Source organism: Carassius gibelio, chromosome B2, assembly GCF_023724105.1.
Source record: "Carassius gibelio isolate Cgi1373 ecotype wild population from Czech Republic chromosome B2, carGib1.2-hapl.c, whole genome shotgun sequence".
NCBI classification, from domain to species: Eukaryota; Metazoa; Chordata; class Actinopteri; order Cypriniformes; family Cyprinidae; genus Carassius; species Carassius gibelio.
In genome coordinates this window covers 8,135,867-8,158,115 of record NC_068397.1, presented here as the reverse complement: position 1 = coordinate 8,158,115, position 22,249 = coordinate 8,135,867, and positions in this window count along the sequence as shown.

The following is a 22,249-nucleotide window of genomic DNA, read 5'->3' as shown; positions in this document are numbered from 1 at the left end:
GATCCGCTCGCCCCATGTCTCATCGGCTCAGACGGTACAGAATACTCAGCCACCCAAGGATCCAGCAGCCTTTCAGAGGAACATTGGCCAGGTATGGACACGACATGTATATTATTAGCACTTAAACAAGGTCCGCGTTTGCTGGAGAACTATATTCAGGAGTATCTAGCCATTGCCTATTACTCTGACTTACTGGACTGTTTGTTAATAGAGTTTTTTTTGCAATGACATTAATCAGCCGCTTAGGTATAAGCTCAGAGGCGAGGGTCCGCGTTCATCACTTTGCCAGTTTATGGACTATGCTATGTTGTGTGTTGGCTCTTCATTCACTGTGGGTGACGTGGAGGAAGAACGTGATACCACACTCACTCATGTAAAGATGGCCGCCAGTCCAGAGCCACTGCACAAGATGGCCACCAACCCAGAGCCACTGCACTAAATGGCTGCTAATCCAGAGCCTGCTCCTCGCAAGCACGGTTCAGAACCCGCTCCTCGCATGCGCCCTCCAGAAATGGCAGTCACAGCTGACCTTCCTGAGTCAAATCAAGTCACCGTTGACCTTCCTGAGTCAAGTCCCTGCTGACCTTCTAGAGTCAAGTCACCGTTGACCTTTATGAGGCAAGTCAAGTCACAGCTGTTCTTCATGAATCAAGTCACTTCATGGCTGAGCTTCCAGATTCTCGTCACGTCTCATCTGAACTTCCAGATTCTTGTCACATCTCATCTGAAATTCCAGATTCTCGTCATGTCTCAGCTGAACTTTCAGATTCTCGTCACGTCTCGGCTGAACTTAGACTTCGTCAGGTCAAGGCTGATCTTCCAGAGTCTCGTCAGGTCGAGGCTGAGCATTCAGAATCACATCACTTCCTGTTTGTTGCTCTCAGATCTTCAGGGTCAGTTCTTCAATACCTCTGGCTGGCATCCAGCGTGGAGGATCCACCGCTGCTGTCAGTAAGAGCAGCTGGTATGCTGAAACCTACTCACTCTAGCCTTCCTGTTCCTGAACTTTTTTCCCAGTCTGTAGTGCTTCTCACATTGGGGATTGCTATATGGAGTGTTTGGGCTGCATACACCAACACTGAGACTTGTGAGACAGTGGCAACGACTATGATGTTGCGTGTCTAGGGGGAGGCTGGGGGAGGCAGTGCCTCCCCTAGGATAAGCCCTGCCTCCACTGAGAAATGGACTGTCCATCTATTGATAAATACAAATTTAAAAGTGGATTGCTTTGTGCATATTTTTCCGATCATCATGTGAGAACAGAACGCCAATGAAATGTTTACCTGGTACAGCTTTAGAGCAGTGACGTGTCCAAAAGGGTGGCAGAAATTAGCTTTGCCACCCCAAAACAGTGTATGGGATTGAAGTGCATTGAGAGCGGAACAGTGTGCTTTTGACTAAAACAGGGTTTTTTGAAAGTCAGAGAAGTGTCCTTGCGGTCCGGTCTACCCCCTGTCTTCGATTTCTGCCGAGGGTAGTATATTCATATTTTTGGTTGTGGACGATTAAAATGTCTCCACAATCTGCTTTTGAAGAAATATTGTTGTATTATGCTGCAGCGCACATTGTATCAGCTGCAGTTCTGGCGCCACAGAATTAAAATACTGCGACATACATTAACATCAGTGTTAACTCAGCAGTACATTAGTAGAGTTACTCTCAAGGGACAATGCACTTATTCACAAAATATTTCTTGCATCTGCTTTAAATCCTTACTGGTTATTTAAACGTTTCATTCATGTGCTTTTCTGATGTGCGTTTTTCCTGAGCTCAATCAAAGCGCGGCACAAAAACGAAAAAGCCCTCCAAACTGTGCCTGATTTTTAAGTAATGTTTTGTGCTAATACTGTCAAAACACACAAGGTTTATGTATAGGCTCAGTTGGATAACTCTAAAATGAAAGTAAACAACTGAAATAAACGGATGCACACAGGTCTTATAGGGACAGTAGTCTACATGCTGCCGTGTGAATTAAATGGATAGTTCACCCTAAAATTCAATTTCTGTCATTGTTTGTACACTCACGTTGTCCAAAACCTATATTAACTTCTTTCTTCTGCTGAAAACAAAGATTTGTTACATATTTATCATATCGCCCACCCCTAGCTGACGCAGAACAAACCCATACAGACTCCAAACCCCCCAAAAATAATAACATTTGCCTATGGCAAGCACCACTAATAATAAATAAATAAATAAATAAATACAACTATATTTTAAAAAGTTATGTTGTCTCTTCTAATGATATCATAAATTCAATTCTTATAGTATCACAAAAATAGCTTTTATTTCAACTCTCTAAATCTCCTGACCCCCTGTAGTCTAATATGTTTCCTTTTATCTAGGCCTACATGTTTACATTTTACATTTATTAATTTAGCAGACACTTTTATCCAAAGCCACTTAAAACCAGAGAAGACCATTCAAATACTGTTCTCATAATGTTCAAATGAGCATTTAATTTATTTATTTTTTTTGTACCTGGGGCCCAATTCACAAAGAAACTTATAAGAGGCTACAAGTAGCTCCTAACTGGCGAATTTAAGAGTAACTCCCAAAAATAATGTCCGTGTCACTCATAACTTTAGACTCCTATGTGTTTTGCTAAGAGTAATTCACGAAACATTTTAGCCCTAAAAGTAGCACCTACGTCTGGAACAGCTTAGGAGAAGAAACAAATTAATTTACCTCGTCTATACAATCATGACTTCAGATTCATTAAAAAAAGCACGTCTTTATACTAACACGCCTTATACTAGCACACCTAATATACTAACAATCCCTTATAAAAAAAATAAAAAAAATATTTTATAAAAGCTGTGAATTGACAGTATGTCTGTGAAAATCATAAACTTTTGTTAAATAGTTTATTAATTACCTAGTTCTCTCTTAAATGTCAAAAAGCAATAGGGAGAATGCTCTATGAATGCTCATTCATGATATAACAAATCTTTGTATTGTATGGATTACTTATATCTGCAATGAGCTTGTACTTAAGTAATTATTGATCATTCATAAGTGCATTCTTTGAGAGAGAATATGGATATCAGTATAGTCTCATAGAGAATGGTCAACACTGTTTTCGCAAGACATCACAACCACATTTCCTGTGCTGAAAGTACATGCTGATCCTGATAGATGTAAGACCAACAGCCAGCATACATAATAGTCAGAAAGAAATTCTGAACATGTTTCCTTGTGCACCAGATGGGATTTGTGTCACATATACAAGCTGATTGATTGTGACTTAAATCAAATCTACCATCTACGTTTCCTGTTTTTGGTCTTTCTTTCAGCACTAAATTCAAAAGGTAAACATGTTTTACACTGCAGAACAGAAATAGGTCACTTTGATGCAAAAATAATGCTATCCTGAAACACATTATCAAATGTTAAAGGCAAACTTAACCCCAATATGAAGATTTTGTCATTAATCACTTACCCCCATGTCTCCCTAACCCGTAAAAGATTTGCTTGTCTTTGGAACCCAATTTAAGATATTTTGCATGGAAACCTGGAGGCTTGTGTTTTTCCCATTCATTGTCAAGTAATACACTGTCAAAGTCCAGGAAAAGTATGATAGATGTCATCAGAATATTCCATCTTGTGCCACAAGGATGTGCTGTTTTCATTCAAATTCAAATTACAAAAAGTGTAAATACACATGAAAAACTTACCCTTGCTGCCTGCGTTCAGCTCATGTTCTCCAAAATGGCGATATGATGATGTGGAGAGAAACAGAGGACATTGAATAAATTCGTTATTTTTGTTTTATTCGTTAACAAAGTATTCTCATCGCTTCATAAAATTCTGATTGAACCTCTGATGGCAGATGGACTATTCTGATGATGTCTCTAATATTTTTCTGGACTTTGACAGTGTTATTTATTTGGCAGTTTATGGAACAGTCACAAGCCTCTCGGTTTTCATCCAAAATAACTTAAATTGTGTTCCGAAAAAAACAAAAAAAACAACAACAAGATTTAATGGGTTTGGAACAACATTGGGGTAAATGTTTCATATCAATATTTTTGTTTTGGGATGGAGTAACCCTTTAAAGATAGGAAGAGTTGATTCCCACCAAAACCACCTCTCCCCACTCCCCTTTCTTCTAAAGCTCCCAAGTAAACTGTGCAGTGTTGGCTCTTTTTTTCTTTTTACTGGAAATGTGTGTATTCCTATAATTAAAAACATTAGTAATGCGGCCTGGTTTACCAAGCTGATCATGTACAGCCACAGGCTCTGTCTACATGCACACATCAAACCTCACACACTCACACCATGTCAGATGCCAATCCCTTTAGCACAGCTTTTCTTTTGTTGTGCCAATTTATGAATATCATCTGCCAAAGAGAATGTTTTTTTAATCAGAGTTTACTTAATCTGGCTGGAGTAATGAAATCAAATGTATTATCACAGAATAAATCAGATTAAAACACATGTATGTTCAAGGTAATTTTATAGCTTGGCAGGATAAAAGCTGAAAGCATATAAATAAATTCAGTTTGCCAGGTTTATCACCTGTTCACACATTCAGGCTGTTTGTAAAGAGTGGATTACCAGAGATCTTCTCTTAACCTACAGGCTATGTGCAGATCAGCTTGAATCAGCCTGTTTTCTTATTCATGGCCTTTGCATTTACAAAAATCTCATCATTCTGAAATGTCACACAAAGCCTCAATATAGCACATAAGCATGATAAGAAATTCACTTGACACACATGGATTGTATTTTTAAGCACATTATCAAAGCCACCGCTTCACCTTTCCTAAGCTTTGTAATTGAATCCAGACTTGGGAATAATCATTTGGTCTTTTCATGACAATTTTCTGTGCATTTGCATGTACTGTAAAGTGGAAACCCTTCAAAATCCTTTTTTTGTAATGACATTGAATCTTTGAATGTTTGGAGTCTTAAAATTCTTTACACATACAATGCACGAGCATAATTATAATTCCTGTGTAATAAGTAATTACTAAACAACCCAACCCCATCCCTAAACCTAGCCTAAATTAAAGTTCACCCAAAACTGAAAGTTCTATAATTTAATGCCCCTTCGTGTCAATTCAAGCCCACAATACCCATAAAGTTAATCTTCAAAACATAAATTGAATTGAATTTAAATTTATTTGACAAGTTTAAAACTGTACAATTTACAAGTATTCCATACACTTTAGAAAAACTGTCGAGAATAAAAACACAATAAAGCCCTTGGCTTATTTTCACTGCGGCCCTCGATGTTAATGTAGTGATGTGGGTCACCTGTTTGAAACGTCACCTCATTTAATTAGCGTCCAATAAGGTACCGCCTCGTTTTATATATAAACCTGTTGTTTATGCCCCCTGGAGTGTGTCTTGGTCGAAAGCCCGCCCCTTTCTCTTACGGTGTTGGACTGTGTATGTGTGTTAGCCATGTAGCTCTGTTATTGTTCCGTATTATGCAGTGACTGCATGCGTTACTTATTTTAGTGTGACGTCAATCCGTCAAGGCTGTGTGTGTGTGGTGCTCTGCTTACCCCCAGGTAAGTTTTAATGCAATCTGTTGCGGTTCCTGTATAAAGCTTAGTTTGAATTAACTAAAGCTATGCGTTTTAAGGAGTCGTGGCCTAATGGTTAGAGGGTTGGACTCCCAATCGAAGGGTTGTGGGCTCTAGTCTCGGGCCGGACGGAATTGTGGGTGGGGGGAGTGCATGTACAGTTCTCTCTCCACCTTCAATACCATGACTTAGGTGCCCTTGAGCAAGGCATCGAACCCCCAACTGCTCCCCGGGCGCCGCAGCATAAATGGCTGCCCACTGCTCCGGGTGTGTGCTCACAGTGTGTGTGTGTGTGTGTGTGTGTGTGTGTGTGTGTGTTCACTACTCTGTGTGTGTGCATTTCGGATGGGTTAAATGCAGAGCACAAATTCTGAGTATGGGTCACCATACTTGGCTGAATGTCACTTCACTTCACTTCACTTAGTGCTGTGTTTACAGTGCCCACTCGTGCGTCATGGCAGCACAATAGCCAGGTCGGAACACCAGCTGTTAATCAACAGACTAAAGGAGTTACTATATGACTGTTTGTGGTGCATGCGTGTGTGTTTGCGAGTGTCACGTAGTCTAATTATAAGGGTTTATCGCACACTGTGCAGCTCTCTCTCTCGCTCTCCAACCCTCGCTCTGGGCCGCGCTGCTGCTTTGGGCGTCACTCTCCTGGCCCACTGGCTGAATGGGCTTGATGTTTGCTTTGTTTTGATTTGTTTAGTTTCTTTTGAGTAGTTTTCATTGGATTGGATGCTTTTCTTGTTTTTGTTTATTGATTTTTGTCATTGCTGTAACGAATCCTCAGTTGGTTACTTTTTGACTGTTAAACAACAGTCGCTCTTTATAAGAGTTTTAATTACCGCTATGCGGTATTTGTGATCTTGGTTATTTGACACCTTGAGCCTTGATCAGTACTGAGTTTATGCCATCGTCACCGTGACAGTATGTTTTGTGTTATTTAGTTTCTTTTTGTATATTTATTTGCCAAATTGCTTGTTTTTTTTTTGTTTTTTTTTTAGTACACTGACTGTTGATCTTGTTCCTTTTTGTTTTGTTCAAATGTTTGTTTTCTAATGTGTTTTTTTTTTCTTTTTTTGGTATTTTGCAGGAGCTGAGTGGTTCCTGGAAGTGGGCTGATTTTTTTTGGGTTGCACAGGCCTCACTTTGCTATGGATTGTCATTATTGCAGTGTCACTATATTTGGTCATTATTTGCAGTGATTTTTTTGTGGATGTGATTCTGATTGGAGGGATTTTCTTTTGTGCACTGGATCATATCAGCCTGCTTCTCATGAAGGAAACCTCAACCCCTGCATTTATTTAATTTATTCTCCTTTGATTCGACCAAGACCATTTATATTGATGATTGGTGTAAATTTTAATTTTGTATTTCAGTTTAATGTTAATAAAATAATTGTTTGTACGGAAACTCTCGCCTCCTGCCTATTTTGAGTGGAACGCATTTGCGCGTTCTGTGTTTTGGTTATTTCCCCGTTATTTCGGGGTGGCGTAGTCATTACAAATCAGCCACTTGCTACATTAATATAAAGTTTATGTGTAAAACAGACAAAGCAACAGTATCTCCTAATCATAATTAATCACATTTATAAAATCAAATTAATATAGTAGAGATAATTCACCAATTTGACAAATACAAATAACAATTGAAAATAAACACACCACAAATTGACACAATTTACAATAAAATCACCACAAAACACACTAACTACCCTCATCAAACAGCCATCTTTTTTTTTTTTACCAATCTTTTAAAACTCAAAAAATATTTTACTCCCTTTATTGAAACTGGTAATTTATTCCATGCTATAGCAGTAGTATATAAAAAAATAATTTTTCCCCACCAAACTAAACTATTAAATTTACATGGACAAATATTAAAATCTATACCCCTAGTTTTACAGGAATGCTACTGACTCACTATATAAAAATAATTTTCTAAATAACTTGGAACCACATTATTGACAATTCTATGTGTCATACTCATTTTTAAAAATATCACCCTTTTTTCCACAGTCAATAACCCAACTACCTAAAACTTTCTGTCATGAGGTGTCTGAGGTGGGTCTCGAACCCGGGTTTCCCAGTCAGGGAAAGCTAGTTCTCTACCTCTGGTTTACTGGGAAGAACAGTTTCTTAGAAGACCCATTTGCAGAAGGAAGAGCAAACTCAGAGGTTCAGGTAACTCAAAGGCAGTCAGTCTTTACTTGATCTCAGTAGTAAAATATAAACAAAATATCAGTTACAGCTTTACAGCACAAAACAGAAGGTAGTCCAATAGGTAACTGGAAAATGAAACTTAACAGGTCTACAACACAGGTAATACGTACTGGGTAGGCTCAGGACTGAACACAGCACAATGAAACTGCCAAACTTAAATAGGTCAAAGTACAGGTGGAACACATTAACTTAATGAGCAGCCTTAATTAAAGAGTTGGCAGCAAACGTGTCTTAGGGGGTCCAGCAGGAAGTCCTGGGGCCATTGGTGTAACATGAGGTGGAAGGAGACCTGATAGTGTGTTCGGTTTGGCGGTCAACTGAGGTGAGGCGGGCTGCATGTGTCTGTGAGTGCTCCATAATGTATGGCTTCATGCGGTTATAGTGCATGACTTTGGTCTTGGCATGTGGTTTAAAAGTATCACGAACAGCAAAATCCAAAGGGGTAACACTACCAGGAGGTGCTATTGACCCACCCAGCGAGGATGTAGCTTGTTATGCTTATTGGCTGGGTCATCAAGGAGCACCAAGTCTCCTGCCTTGTATGGACTGTACTTTACTTTACATGACGATCATAGTACTGACGTTGTTGTCCTTGCGCTTTGTCCCGGAAGGCAGTTGCTGACCGATAAGCAGAGAATAATCTGTGTCATAGTAAATTAGCAAATGCTGCAGGTGTACCCGTTGTGGCTGAAGTGACAGAGGTGCTGTCCTGAAATAGCACGTCCAAGGGAATGCGGGCCTCATGTCCGTGCACTAAAAAGAATGGCGTGAACCCGGTACTGGAATGATTGATGGTGTTGTAAGCTAATGCGACATGTGGGAGGTGTTCGTCCCATTCTCTACCAGAGTCAAAGAGATATTTGGCAAGCTCATCTTTTAAGGTGCGATTGAAACGTTCCACAGTGCCGTCACATTGGGCATGGCAGGGAGATGTCCGGAGCTTTTTAATGGCCAATAACTTACAGAGATTTTGAATGAGTTCAAATTCAAATTGTCTGGGGTTGGAGTGCAAGGTATCCGGAGCCCCATGTTGCAGTATATAATGATCAAAAATGCAACCTGCCACAGAGATAGCTGTCTGATCCTTCAAAGGATACAGATTTACTAATTTTGTGTACAGGTCCATCATCACTAAAACATAACAGTTGCCTGTGGTCGACGTAGGCAGCTCAGTTATGTCCACGGCAACAATTTTGAACGGCCAATCAGGAGAAATGGAATTGAGCAGACCTTGTGGTCGGGGCACAGGCAAACGTCGTGACTGACAGGCTGCGCATCGAGAACAATGTTTAGAAATGTCTGCAGACATGTACATTTATATTAACATTTATTCATTTAGCAGACACTTTTATCCAAAGCGACTTACAAATGAGGAAAGTGGAAGCAATCAAAAACAACAAAAAGAGCAATGATATATAAGTGCTATAACAAGTCTCAGTTAGGCTAATACAGTACCCGTAGTATGGGCTTTTAAATAATATAATAAATAAAAAGAAAGCAAATAGAATAAAAAAAGAATAGAGTAAGCTAGTGTTAGAGGTCTTTATACACACGCACACACACGCACACACACACACACACACACCCACCCAGACACACACACACACACACTACCTTTCTAATCTTTTTGTATTCTATTTTCTTTTCATTAATTATGCAATTATGTGTGTGTGTATACAGTATATGCACGCACACACATACACACATATATATGTGTGTATATGTGTATATACGGATTGAGTTGGGGAGGTCATTCCACCAGGAGGAAACATTTAATTTAGTCCATAGTCCGTAAAAGAGACTTTGTGCTTCTTTGGGATGGCACAATCAAGCGACGTTCACTTGCAGAACGCAAGCTTCTAGAGGGCACATAAGTCTGAAGTAACAAATTAAGGTAAATGAGTGCAGAGCCAGTGGTAATTTTGTAGGCAAACATCAATGCCTTGAATTTTATGCGAGCAGCTATTGGTAGCCAGTGCAAATTGATAAACAGAGGTATGACGTGTATTCTTTTTGGCTCATTAAAGATTTATCTTGCTGCCGCGTTCTGGCTATGAAGGGCCAATAAAAGAACCACCTAGCCCTATCCAGGGTTTTAGCATGTCCGTAGTGGCCAACTGAAGGATCGCCGTGTACATGGGTCAGTATGTCTGGATCCAAGGACGTCGAAATGATAATTTAGAGGACATCATCCACGCGATTCCACACAATACATTTTCCTGTACAGTTAACCTGTTAACCTGACCCACCATTATGGGACTCACAGCTGAAAGTGCTCTACCTAACTTATAATTGTAACAGTTTCCTACTTCAGTGTGTTACAAACATAATTTTGGTGTCTTTGGAAAGAAGACCCTTTGAGCTTTACTTTTACCAACCAGATTTGATAATGCTCAAAAATATTAAAAGTTATAGACAGTGAAGTGCCTTGAACTTTTTTTTTTTGTTTACAACACTTTAATATTTTTTTATTTGGTATAAAAATACATGAAATCAGTCCTGGAGCAATCTAAAAAAGCAATGGGTTGAAAGTCACATGTCTCATGAGTTTCTGTTTCAAATCTGAATAAGATATCATGAGAAATGAGACTCTTGCAAATATTTTTATGAGACTATGTCTACAACCCCCACCCCCCATCTCATTCTGATTGTCAAGTCAAGTAACCTTTATTTATATAACGCTTTAAACAAAATACATTGCGTCAAAGCAACTGAATAACATTCATTAGGAAAACAGTGTGTCAATAATGCAAAATGATAGTTAAAGGCAGTTCATCATTTAATTCAGTGATGTCATCTCTGTTCAGTTTAAATAGTGTCTTTGCATTTATTTGCAATCAAGTCAATGATATTGCTGTAGATGAAGTGACCCCAATTAAGCAAGCCAGAGGTGACAGCGGCAAGGAACCGAAACTCCATCAGTGACAGAATGGAGAAAAAAACCTTGGGAGAAACCAGGCTCATTTGGGGGGGGTGGGGGTCAGTTCTCCTCTGACCAGACGAAACCAGTAGTTGAATTCCAGGCTGCAGCAAAGTCAGATTGTGCAGAAGAATCATCTGTTTCCTGTGGTCTTGCCCTGGTGGTCCTCTGAGACAAGGTCTTTACAGGGGATCTGTATCTAGGGCTCTAGTTGTCCTGGTCTCCACTGTCTTTCAGGGCTGTAGAGGTCCTTTCTAGGTGCTGATCCACCATCTGGTCTGGATACGTACTCGATCCGGGTGACTGCAGTGACCCTCTGATCTGGATACAGACTGGATCTGGTGGCTACTGTGACGTCGGAATAAGAGAGAAACATAATAATATTAGAGTAGATGCCATTCTTCTAATGATGTAGAAGGTACATAGGGTGTTATGGGAAGTGTTCCCAGTTCTGGTTTACCTAATTAATGCAGCCTTTAATGGATTTGGATATTAAAAGCATATTAGTATGTTATGTGTAAGGCAGGTTAAAGAGATGGGTATTTAATCTAGAGTGTGTCTGCTTCCCTAATAATGTAATTTGAGTTATTCCAGAGTTTAGGCGCCAAATAGGAAAAGGATCTGCCACCCGCAGTTGATTTTGATATTCTAGGTATTATCAAATTGCCTGAGTTTTGAGAATGTAGCGGACATAGAGGATTATAATGTAAAAGGAGCTCATTCAAATACTGAGGTGCTAAACCATTCAGGGCTTTATAAGTAATAAGCAATATTTTAAAATATATACAATGTTTGATAGGGAGCCAGTGCAGTGTTGACAGGACTGGGCTATTATGGACATACTTCCTGGTTCTAGTAAGAACTCTTGCTGCTGCATTTTGGACTAGCTGTAGTTTGTTTACTAAGCGTGCAGAAAAACCACCCAATAAAGCATTACAATAATCTAACCTTGAGGTCATGAATGCATGGATTAACATTTCTGCATTTGATATTGAGAGCATAGGCCGTAATTAAGATATATATAGATATATAAGATATACAAGATATATTTTTTAGATGGAAAAATGCAGTTTTACCAATGCTAGAAACAGGCTTTCTAAGGAAATATTGTGATCAAATAGAACACCTAGGTTCCTAACAGATGACTAAGAATTGACAGATCAACCATCAAGTCTTAGACAGTGTTCTAGGTTATTACATGCAGAGTTTTTAGGTTCTATAATTAACACCTCTGTTTTTTCAGAATTTAGCAGTAAGAAATTACTCGTCATCCAGTTTTTTTATATCGACTATGCATTCCATTAGTTTTTCAAATTGGTGTGTTTCACTGGGCCGCGAAGAAATATAGAGCGGAGTATCATCAGCATGACAGTGAAAGCTAACACCATGTTTCCTGATGATATCTCCCAAGGGTAACATATAAAGCGTGAAGAGTAGCAGCCCTAGTACTGAGCCTTGAGGTACTCCATACTGCACTTGTGATCGATATGATACATCTTCATTCACTGCTACGAACTGATGGCGGTCATATAAGTACGATTTAAACCATGCTAATGCACTTCCATTAATGCCAACAAAGTGTTCAAGTCTATGCAAAAGAATGTTGTGGTCAATTGTGTCAAACGCAGCACTAAGGTCCAATAAAACTAATAGAGAGATACAACCACGATCAGATGATAAGAGCAGATCATTTGTAACTCTAAGGAGAGCAGTCTCAGTACTATGATATGGTCTAAATCCTGACTAGAAAGCCTCACATATACTATTTTTCTCTAAGAAGGAATATAATTGTGAGAATACCACCTTTTCTAGTATCTTGGACAGAAAAGGGAGATTCGAAATTGGTCTATAATTAACTAGTTCTTTGGGGTCAAATTGTGGTTTTTTGATGAGAGGCTTAATAACAGCCAGTTTGGAGGTTTTGGGGACATATCCTAATGACAATGAGGAATTAATAATAGTCAGAAGAGGATCTATGACTTCTGGAAGCACCTCTTTTAGGAGCTTAGATGGTATAGGGTCTAACATACATGTTGTTGGTTTAGATGATTTAACAAGTGTATACAATTCTTCCTCTCCTATAGTAGAGAATGAGTGGAACTGTTCCTCAGGGGATCTATAGTGCACTGTCTCATGCGATACAGTAGCTGACGACTGAATGGTTAAATTTTATCTCTAATAGTATCAATTTTTGAAGTAAAGTAGTTTATAAAGTCATTACTGCTGTGATGTTGGGAAATGTCAACACTTGTTGAGGCTTTATTTTTCTTTAGTTTAGCCACTGTATTGAATAAATACTTTCCAGCCAAGCAATACGAAATACCTCTAGTTTTGTTTTCCTCCAGCTGCGCTCATTTTTTCGGGCTGCTCTCTTTAGGGGACGAGTATGCTCATTATACCATGGTGTCATACTGGTTTCCTGAACCTTCCTTAAGCGTAAAGGAGCAACTGTATTTAAAATGCTAGAAATGAGAGAGTCTGAGGTTTTGGATATGCTAAGGAATTTGGATACATCAGGAAGATGTATCTGAGGACTGTATCCTCAGGAAGTCTTTTGTGGTAGAAGTGATGGTTCTTCCATACTTGTAACAAGAAGTAGAATTTACAATTTTGGCTATATGAATTTTGCACAAAACTAAATAATGATCTGAGATATCATCACTTGGCTGCATAATTTCAACAATATCAACATCAATTCCTTGTGACAGTATTAAATCTAGAGTATGATTTCGATAGTGTTCAGAATGTATATGAATGCTGATCTCAATGCATCTTTTTCATTATCAACATGGATATTAAAATCACCAACTATTAAAACTTTATCTGCAGCCAGAATTAACTCAGATGTAAAATCACCAAAGTCTTTAATAAAGTCTGTATGGTGCCCTGGTGGACTGTACAAACATAACAGGGGATTTATCATTACCTTTTTCTTCTCTGGATAATGTTATATGAAGCACCATTACTTCAAACTAATTATACTTGAAGCCTGCCCTCTGAGAAATCCTGAAAACGTTGTTATAAATTGGAGCAACACCTCCCCCTTTGCCTTTTAAGCCCCTTTCACACTGCACGTCGGACCCGTAATATTTCCGGAATATTGCCGGGTCACCTTCTGTGTGAAAGCAACCACGTCCCGGGATTGATTACTGAATTGAAACCGGGTCGGGGACCTAGTAACATTTCGGGGTTCGACCCGGGATGAGCGCTGTGTGAACAAAAGCCAGATCTAATTCCGTCTCGAAGTGATAACGCGTGTTATCGCGCAACTCTTTTACCGGCTGTTTTGAAGGAAGATCAACGTTTGCGACGAAAACATATGTGCAAACTGTAATGAAGCAGAGATCAGTTAGTTCCTCACTTTCCGCGCTGATGCCGAGATCGTTTGCTTGCTTCAGTGAAAGTATAACGTGCCTAGCGTTGTCGACTCGTACATTACATGTCACGTGCTGATGTCACGTGTCGTTACGGGATCTTCAAGGGTTGTGTGTGAAAGCACGCACATATCCCGGGTCATCATTGGCAGTGTGAAAGTGCAAAATCTAGCGACCAGGGAACAATTGCAAGAACACTTTACACCTGTATTTGCCGGAATGGCAGTGTGAAAGGGGCTTTAGACGCGGCTCATGTTTATAACAGTAATCTTGGGGGGTGGACTCATTTAAAATAATGTAATCATCAGGTTTTAGCCAGGTTTCTGTCAAACAGAGCACATCTAGATTATGATCAGTGATCACATTATTTACAAAAAGTGTTTTCGTAGAAAGGGATCTGATATTCAATAAGCCAAGCTTTATCATTTGTTTATCCATATTGCATCTGTTTTTTATTTGTTGAACCTGAATTAAATTGTTAATTTTAACTTGGTTTGGACGTTTTTTTGTATTTTCTAGTTTGGGGAACAGACACAGTCTCTATAGTGTGATATCTAGGTGAAAGAGTCAGCTAGTCAGCTGTGACGTGAGGCAGCTAGCAGACGGTCGGTTTAGCCAGTCTGTCTGCTTCCTGACCTGGGCCCTAGTCAGTCAAGTATAAACACTGTGTGATGAAGAGGCTGAGGCGGTCGGATCCATCTGCAGTATTTTATTAACACCGGTAAGCCAGCAGAGATAGACAGTCATAGAACTCAAAACAGCACACAGGTAAGGGCAATCCAAGAAGCGTAACTCAAACAGGCGTGGGTCAAATGGCTGGCAGATTAGGTTCACAAACGAGATTAGAGTCCAAGTCAAAATCACAAGAACAAACACGAGAAACAAGCTAGAGGCAGAGTTAGGGTAAATCAAGACTTCACAAATGAACGATCAGCAGAGCAGTCCAGATAAAGGGGAGCTGAGGATACACAGGTGATAATAATGCTAAGGAGATTAATCAGGAGATAATGAGCAGAGGTGAGTAATAGGCAAAGCAGTCCTAATACGCAGGAGAGAGGGATCTGGTGAAACCAGGAGGCGGCGTTGTCGAGCGTTCCGTGACAATTCTCTCCAGACATGGGAGGTAAACTGGGGCCCGCGGTCAGTGACAATGTCTTCGGGCAGACCAAAGAGACGGAACACTTGGTTGAGAAGAGCCTCGGCTGTCTGTAAGGCCGTGGGTAGGCCAGTCAGGGGTATAAAACGGCAGGACTTAGAGAAGCGGTCCACCACGGACAGGATTGTCGTAAATCCCTGGGATGGAGGCAGATCTGTAACAAAATCCACAGTGATGTGCGACCAGGGACGCTGTGGTACTGGCAGAGGTTGTAATAATCCAGCGGGTTTGAGATGGGAGGATTTTACAGTGTTACAAACGGAGCATTGATGAATAAACTTTATGACATCAGACTGGAGTGAAGCCCACCAAAAGGATGGGCGATACCAGGATGACCCGCGCTAGGGGTGCAGTGAACCCACTGAAGCACACGGTGGCGGAGCCGGGATGGAAAATAGAAACGGTCGGCGGGACATTCTGGCGGAGCGGGATGATTACTTAGAGACGCTGTGATCTCAGAGATTATGTCCCACTGGACAGGAGCCACGATTAGAGCAGGGGAAATCATGGGTTCAGGCTTAGATTCTTCACTGGGACCATCAAACTGTCTGGACAGGGCGTCCGCTTTGCCGTTTTGGGAGCCCGGCCTGTAGGTGATCTTAAAATCGAATCTTGAAAAGAACAAAGACCAGCGAGCCTGTCGAGCATTCAGACGCTTAGCTGACCTGATGTACTCCAGATTCCTGTGATCAGTGAGCACTGTAAAAGGCTGACGAGCTCCTTCCAGCGAGTGCCTCCACTCCTCAAAGGCGGTCTTCATGGCCAGGAGTTTGCGATCACCCACGTCATAATTGCGTTCTGCAGAGTTGAGCTTGCGGGAGTAAAAGGCACACGGGAACATTTTCGCAGGGTTACCATACCGCTGAGACAGCACAGCCCCCACTCCTGTGTTAGATGCATCCACTTCAATGATAAACTCCCTTTCAGGATCCGGGTGATGGGGAATAGGAGCAGAAGTGAATCTCTCCTTGAGCTGAGCAAAGGCCGCAGCACTCTCCCTTGTCCACTTAAAATATTTACCCCCTCCTCGAAGCAGGGATGTGAGCGGAGATGCAATTACACTGAAGTTGCGGATGAATCTGCGGTAAAAGTTGGCGAAGCCCAAAAAGCGTTGCAGCTCCTTAACAGAGGAAGGTTGGGGCCACTTCACCACGGCTTTGACCTTGCTGTCATCCATCAAAACTCCGTCCGCACTGATAATATAGCCCAGAAAGGAGATACGTGTCTGGTGGAACTCACACTTGGAGAGCTTGGCATAGTGCTGGTTATCAATCAACATCTTGGACATGCTCCTCAAGGGAATCAGAATAAATCAAAATGTCATCAATGTAGACAATAACTCTCTGATGTAACATGTAACACAGGCTTGAAAAACTGAAGGATTGTTTGACAGGCCGAAACGGCATTACCCGATATTCGTAGTGCCCGGATGTAGTAGAAAACGCCGTCTTCCACTCGTCACCACTCCGTATGCGAATAAGGTTGTATGCATTCCTTAAGTCCAGCTTGATAAAGTAGCGGGCAGTACGAAGCATCTCCAGGGCTGCTGGGACTAACGGGAGAGGATAATGGTACTTCACTGTTACTTCATTAAGACCACGATAGTCGATGCACGGCCGAAGACCCCCATCCTTCTGCTTAACGAAAAAATCCGGCGGAAGCCGGAGATGTAGAGGTAGTGATGAAACCTGTAAGGGAAACAGGTCAATTTAGCTCAAAGGGAATCATTTAAGATTTTAAAGGGAATTTGAACAGGATCACTGTTTCACGGCTGTTCACGGAGACGCCCTGCGATTCAGCGAACTAACTTAGCCGTTTAACATCAAATCTGCGCTGGATACTAATATCCAAACTATAGTGAAAACACTATCAATTAGCACAGTAACAAGATCGGCAGTTTAAGACATTAACTTGTAAGCACAAAACACAAGATACTTCTCTTTTCAATATGAATAAGGCTTTATTAGATAAATCTAAGACATATAAACTAATCTAACACATAAACGCATGCGCACACACATTCACACAAGTTGCAGGAAGGTCGAAAGTTAGGGAAAGATGAGTTTAAGAGAATGGAAATATGGAATCCCAAGTTCACAGCAATATGTTAAATTGCATAAACATGAACAACCATCAATCACGTAATTAGCCCTCGCATTGAGTTCCTCAGTGAGGTTAAAATTATATTAGATACACCAGCACAACAAATATCTGGGAATATGTTGCCTTCGTTTCCTGTGAAAGGGACTCCCGTTGAAAGGGGTATCCCGGTGTCTCTGATTGACTGGAAGTTCAGTAGTGAAGTGACGTCTTGGGAAGCCCGTGGTTGTTGGGCGTTGGCTGAAAGTGCAGAGTCGTGTGCGCTGGTCGAAGTTGAACGGGTACCCGAGGTCAGGCGTCGGAGACTCGACGTTACAAAACTTAACTCAGAACACGAAACTCTCAAACGGAAAAGAAAAGAAATAAAGTTTGACGAGACTAGGTTGTGTTCCTTCTCATCGTGGCATAGTAGCAGCAGGCAGGCACGCTGGAACCGCGCTCAAAGAACAGTGATGACTAACCGCATGGCTAGATGCTACAAGCTAGCCGAAGCATAGCTAGAGACTAGAAACTGGGATGACTGATAGCACAAGCAATGCTAGAACTAAAAGCCAACATGGCTAATAGCAGCAGCTAGGGACTAAAAGCAAAATTTCATGGTGTCCAAAGTATTTAAACTTCCCTGTTGGCCACGCCTCAAATGTTGTCTTGAGCAATCAGATATTGTCTTGGCTCGGGGGGGGGTATCATAAATCATATGTTTATCTTACCAAGCATGTGGTCCGAATGTTCCTGCTCTGGCAGGGTCTAATTTTGGACATGATTCCTATAACACGATTATGATATATTTTACAAATAAATGATTGTCAGGACAATATCAAGCAAGAAAATTTGATTATATCAATACTAAACATGACTATGTATCCTATAGTTATCAAAAGACATACACGATAAGTGATTATACATGATAGTCAAATGTGTGGGTTACACATAAATGAATATGGAGTTAAGCAATGGAATGATTAATTTCTAAGTCTTTTTGAGTTCATTCTGGTCCATATATATGTACAAAAGAAGTTTCTTTGCCATTCTCTGGCAAAGGACTTTTCTGTGAAGACAGAGGTTTAAAGCCCTTCCCCCCCTTAGGAATTTCAGTCTGGTTCTGCTGGGTGGGGGAAGTCAATGCAAGTATTTAACTTGATCTCCTGGGTTTACATGTGATGTCCAGCGTTGCATTTCAATTACGAACAATAAAATTGACAATCTCTTCTTCGAATTAAAATTGTCAATAATTGTTCTATTGGGGTTAATGTTGAAAGCTGTTGTGTGAACAAGTTGGTTGGTTGGTTATCTTGCTTGGTTCTTGTGGCACTAGAACTGATTTATGACTTCCTGAGGAGTTCGGCTCTCGTGTTTCAATGCATACAGCTTTGATAGACTCTTTAATTTGTCTGGTTCGACTCATTTCTGTTACATATATCCCCCTTTCGATCGGCGAGGTGTTTAGGTGAAGACATCGTCGATCGCTGGAGAAACAAAGGCAGAAGAAGCAGACAAACACAGCAAACAGCAAGACAACACCTCCATGACAGTTACTGTACTGGTGCAGGCATCAGGCTATTAAGGTACACGTGGTTAAGTTCAATTAGTCAATGTAGTTTAGCACATTGAGGATAGTTTAGATCGTTTTGGAAATTGTTGTTTTATTTTGATTCATCAATCAAATTTGTGGTTAACTTTGTTTGGTTCTTCTAGGTTGTCTTACTTTACACATTTACCATTAGTTTTCTAGTAATTTCATTTTCAATTCAATGAATTGACCTATCATGCATGGAGCTCTCTGGCTTCCATTCAGTTTAGAGTGGCTGGCGGATATTAGGTGTTGCAAGTCAATCCTAATATCAGACCTTCGACCCTCGCAGGGTGTCTAGGCGTCTCACCTACTCAGGAAAGAGGGGAAGGAGAAGGATAGGTAAAAGAAGAACAAAACAAAACAAAGCTGCTGTGGGTTTTCCTAGCATGGGTTACAACTACTATTGAGCTAGGATGTCAGGTGCAGCTAGTGTGTCATGAACCTTAACTTAGTGTCCGGTGTTCTACCTATTGTGAGGATGGCTGCACGTTTCTTCATGGTGGGTATGTGTAACTTTGTTACACTAAAAGTTGGATATTCTACCTGTGGGAAGAATATGTTTGTTGACTGTGTTATCAGTAGATGTGTTTACCTCTGGGTGTAGGTAATGTTGTGTGTTACTGGTGTAGTGCATGTGTGGTCAGATCTGTTCAAGCCTGTGTTGTCTCCCCCTTTTTCTAGCATGTCCCTGAAGACTGGCTCTCAGCATCCTTGACTTGGATGAGGGCGTGTCCATGGTCTAATGGGGGTCAGTCCAGCAAGGCAGGAAGTTCTTTAGCACACAGTCACATGACTTGTTCCGTGTCTTCTGATGGTAAGCGGTCATGTTCTTGTGCATACTCAGCACTGTGCATGTCTGAGTGGTGCTGAGGTGGGTTTTGTTGTCGCTTACCCACACGAGTTGCTCTTGGATGAGTCAGCTGATTACCTTTGGATATCTGATTAGGTTTCCAGATGTTCTTATCCTTTTGGTTTCTTGAGAACCGTGGCTGGTCCCATGCATTTTTCCAGCAGTTGGGCTGAAAGCGGTCGTGGATATGGGCATCACGTTCTCTGTGCTCTTGATGGAAGACTCTGGTGTTGTGATGCCACTGGGTGTCGTCCAGTGCAAGGCTTGAGTCTTTGTTAACAGTGTTCAAAAGTGTATAGGTTTTGTTACCTTTCTTTGAGGCCATCTTCTGCTTGTTATAGGCCTTCTGTGTTTGGTCATGCAACTGTTGGATGGTCATGGAGTTCGGACAGGCCATGACACCTAGATGGTGACTGACTCCAGGGTGCAAATTTCTTAGAAAGATGCTTTTGAAGTTCACATCCTCTTCAAGGTCAGGCTTGTTGTGTGCACCAAAGTAGGATTGTCGGAGTCGGTTGTAATAAGCTTGTGGAGTCTCTTGACGACCTTGTTTGGTTTCCAAGGCAGTTAACAGTCCATGTTCAGACTCTGGGTCTGTAAACTCTTTAATCAGGACCTCACGAAGTCGCTGGTAGTTTGACTTGGTTTGACTGGGCTGTCGATCTAGAAAGTTTCGTACCTCGGGACTGGACGTGGCTCTAAGGAGGTATAACCAGTCTCTGTCAGTCACATGAGGTCCCACTTCCAGGTGAAATTCGATATCTCGCAGGTAAGCTTGGATGTCGGGGCTCTCTGTGGAGTTCGGGTTGAACCTGCTGATGTTTTTAGACAGCTTGTTGAGGTCTTTGATGGTCATGCCGGGTGCAGCTCCAAGGCCTTGGACGGGAGGTTTTCTTTCGTTGGCAGGAAAGGGTTGTGTGGCAAGCAGGTGAGGTTTTGGGTTGTGGCCCTTCGCTCCTTTCATCATATGCCAGTTCTTGGACGTGGGACTCTGCTCTGCTCAGCAGTGATGAGGCTAAGAGAGGTTTCTCTTTCCTTGGCTCTTGTTTGTGCTTGTAAGCATTTTGGAGTTCTTTTCTGACCATGTAGAGCTCATCGTTGGTATAGTCTAGTTGTTGGGTCAGATTGTCCATTTCAGTTCTGTACCTTTCAAGGTGGTCTTTCAAAGCACTGATTTCAGAATTCTTGTTTCTGATGTCTATCTTGGCTTTCTCCAGTAGCTGTTCGGCATACTGGAGTCTGTTTACCAGGTCTTTCTGAGCAGCCGTTGCATGTTGCTGGTCGAGCTGAGCTGCTGCCAGGGCTGCTTGGAGCTTCATAACTTGTTCCGTTGTTTCCTGCTCCCTCTCGCTGGGTGCTTTGAGTTGATCTTGATCTTTCACTTCCAGCTTGTCTATGCGATGTTCAGCACGTGTCAGCTCCTCTTGAAGGTGGGTGATGTGCTTGTCGCTCAGTTTCAGCTGGGTGGTGAAGGCATAGCTTAGTGAGCTTGTGATCTTGACTAGCTCCTCGTGGTTGTTGTTCTGGCTTGAATCTTGTGTCAGGAATCTTCTCAGGATTAGGATTATTATTAAAAATAATAACAGTTCAAATGTCTTTGGAGTGAGGCTGTCTGTCATGCCTCTCAACCAAATGTTCACATCTTCCCCATGGGAAATGGGGTCTGCAGTCTGCGGCATGTTGGCACGCTGGGGAGAAGAGAGACTGACACAGATCTGTGTGGAGTAAAAGCCTATGTGTTGTGGGACAACTAAGTGTTGTATCAGTGATTGTGAACCACTAGTGAAGTGTGGTGATGACTGTGTTGGTCTCAAGGTGTCTAAGTAGACTAGAGATGCGAAGACTTTGTCACTCTAATAAGGAAGAGGAAAAGAGAGACAGAGGTGAAAAACAAATTCAAATGACAAACAAAAATTTCTGTTTTTCAAATGAGGAAAATTATTTTTTTCCAATTAAATGTTATCAAAAACGTAAACTATATTATTATATTTCTTGCTTTGGACAAAAGAATACAATAATAATTCTGATATCTCTTTACTTAGTCTGACAGGATTGACACCGTACACCTTTCAGTTGGACCGCTCACCAGGGAGGCTATGAAGGTGACAGTTGTTCAACACGTATCTCTATTAAATTGATCTCAACGTTGGATGAGATGCTAAAACTTGGATTGCGTTTCCAAATGTAGGGAGGTTAGGAAGAACAAATGAGAGGATGATTACAATCAAAATTCATAAGGATGATTCGTCTTCTTTGGCACGATTGTGAATTTAATTCACTTAGAATTGATTGATGGTTCTTACATGTCCTACAAATGTAAAAAAGAGAAGAGGAAAGTAAAGGAGAGAGAGGACGGAGATGGTAAATCAGTAGTACTTATAATACTGCTTCTGTCAAGATGATTTATGACTTTGACCTTTGACCTTTTGACAGGTTGAACTTCCGGTAACCTTATGATGAATGGGCGGGACAAATGAGATCAAGGGTTAACCTATGACCTTTCCACGCATCGAT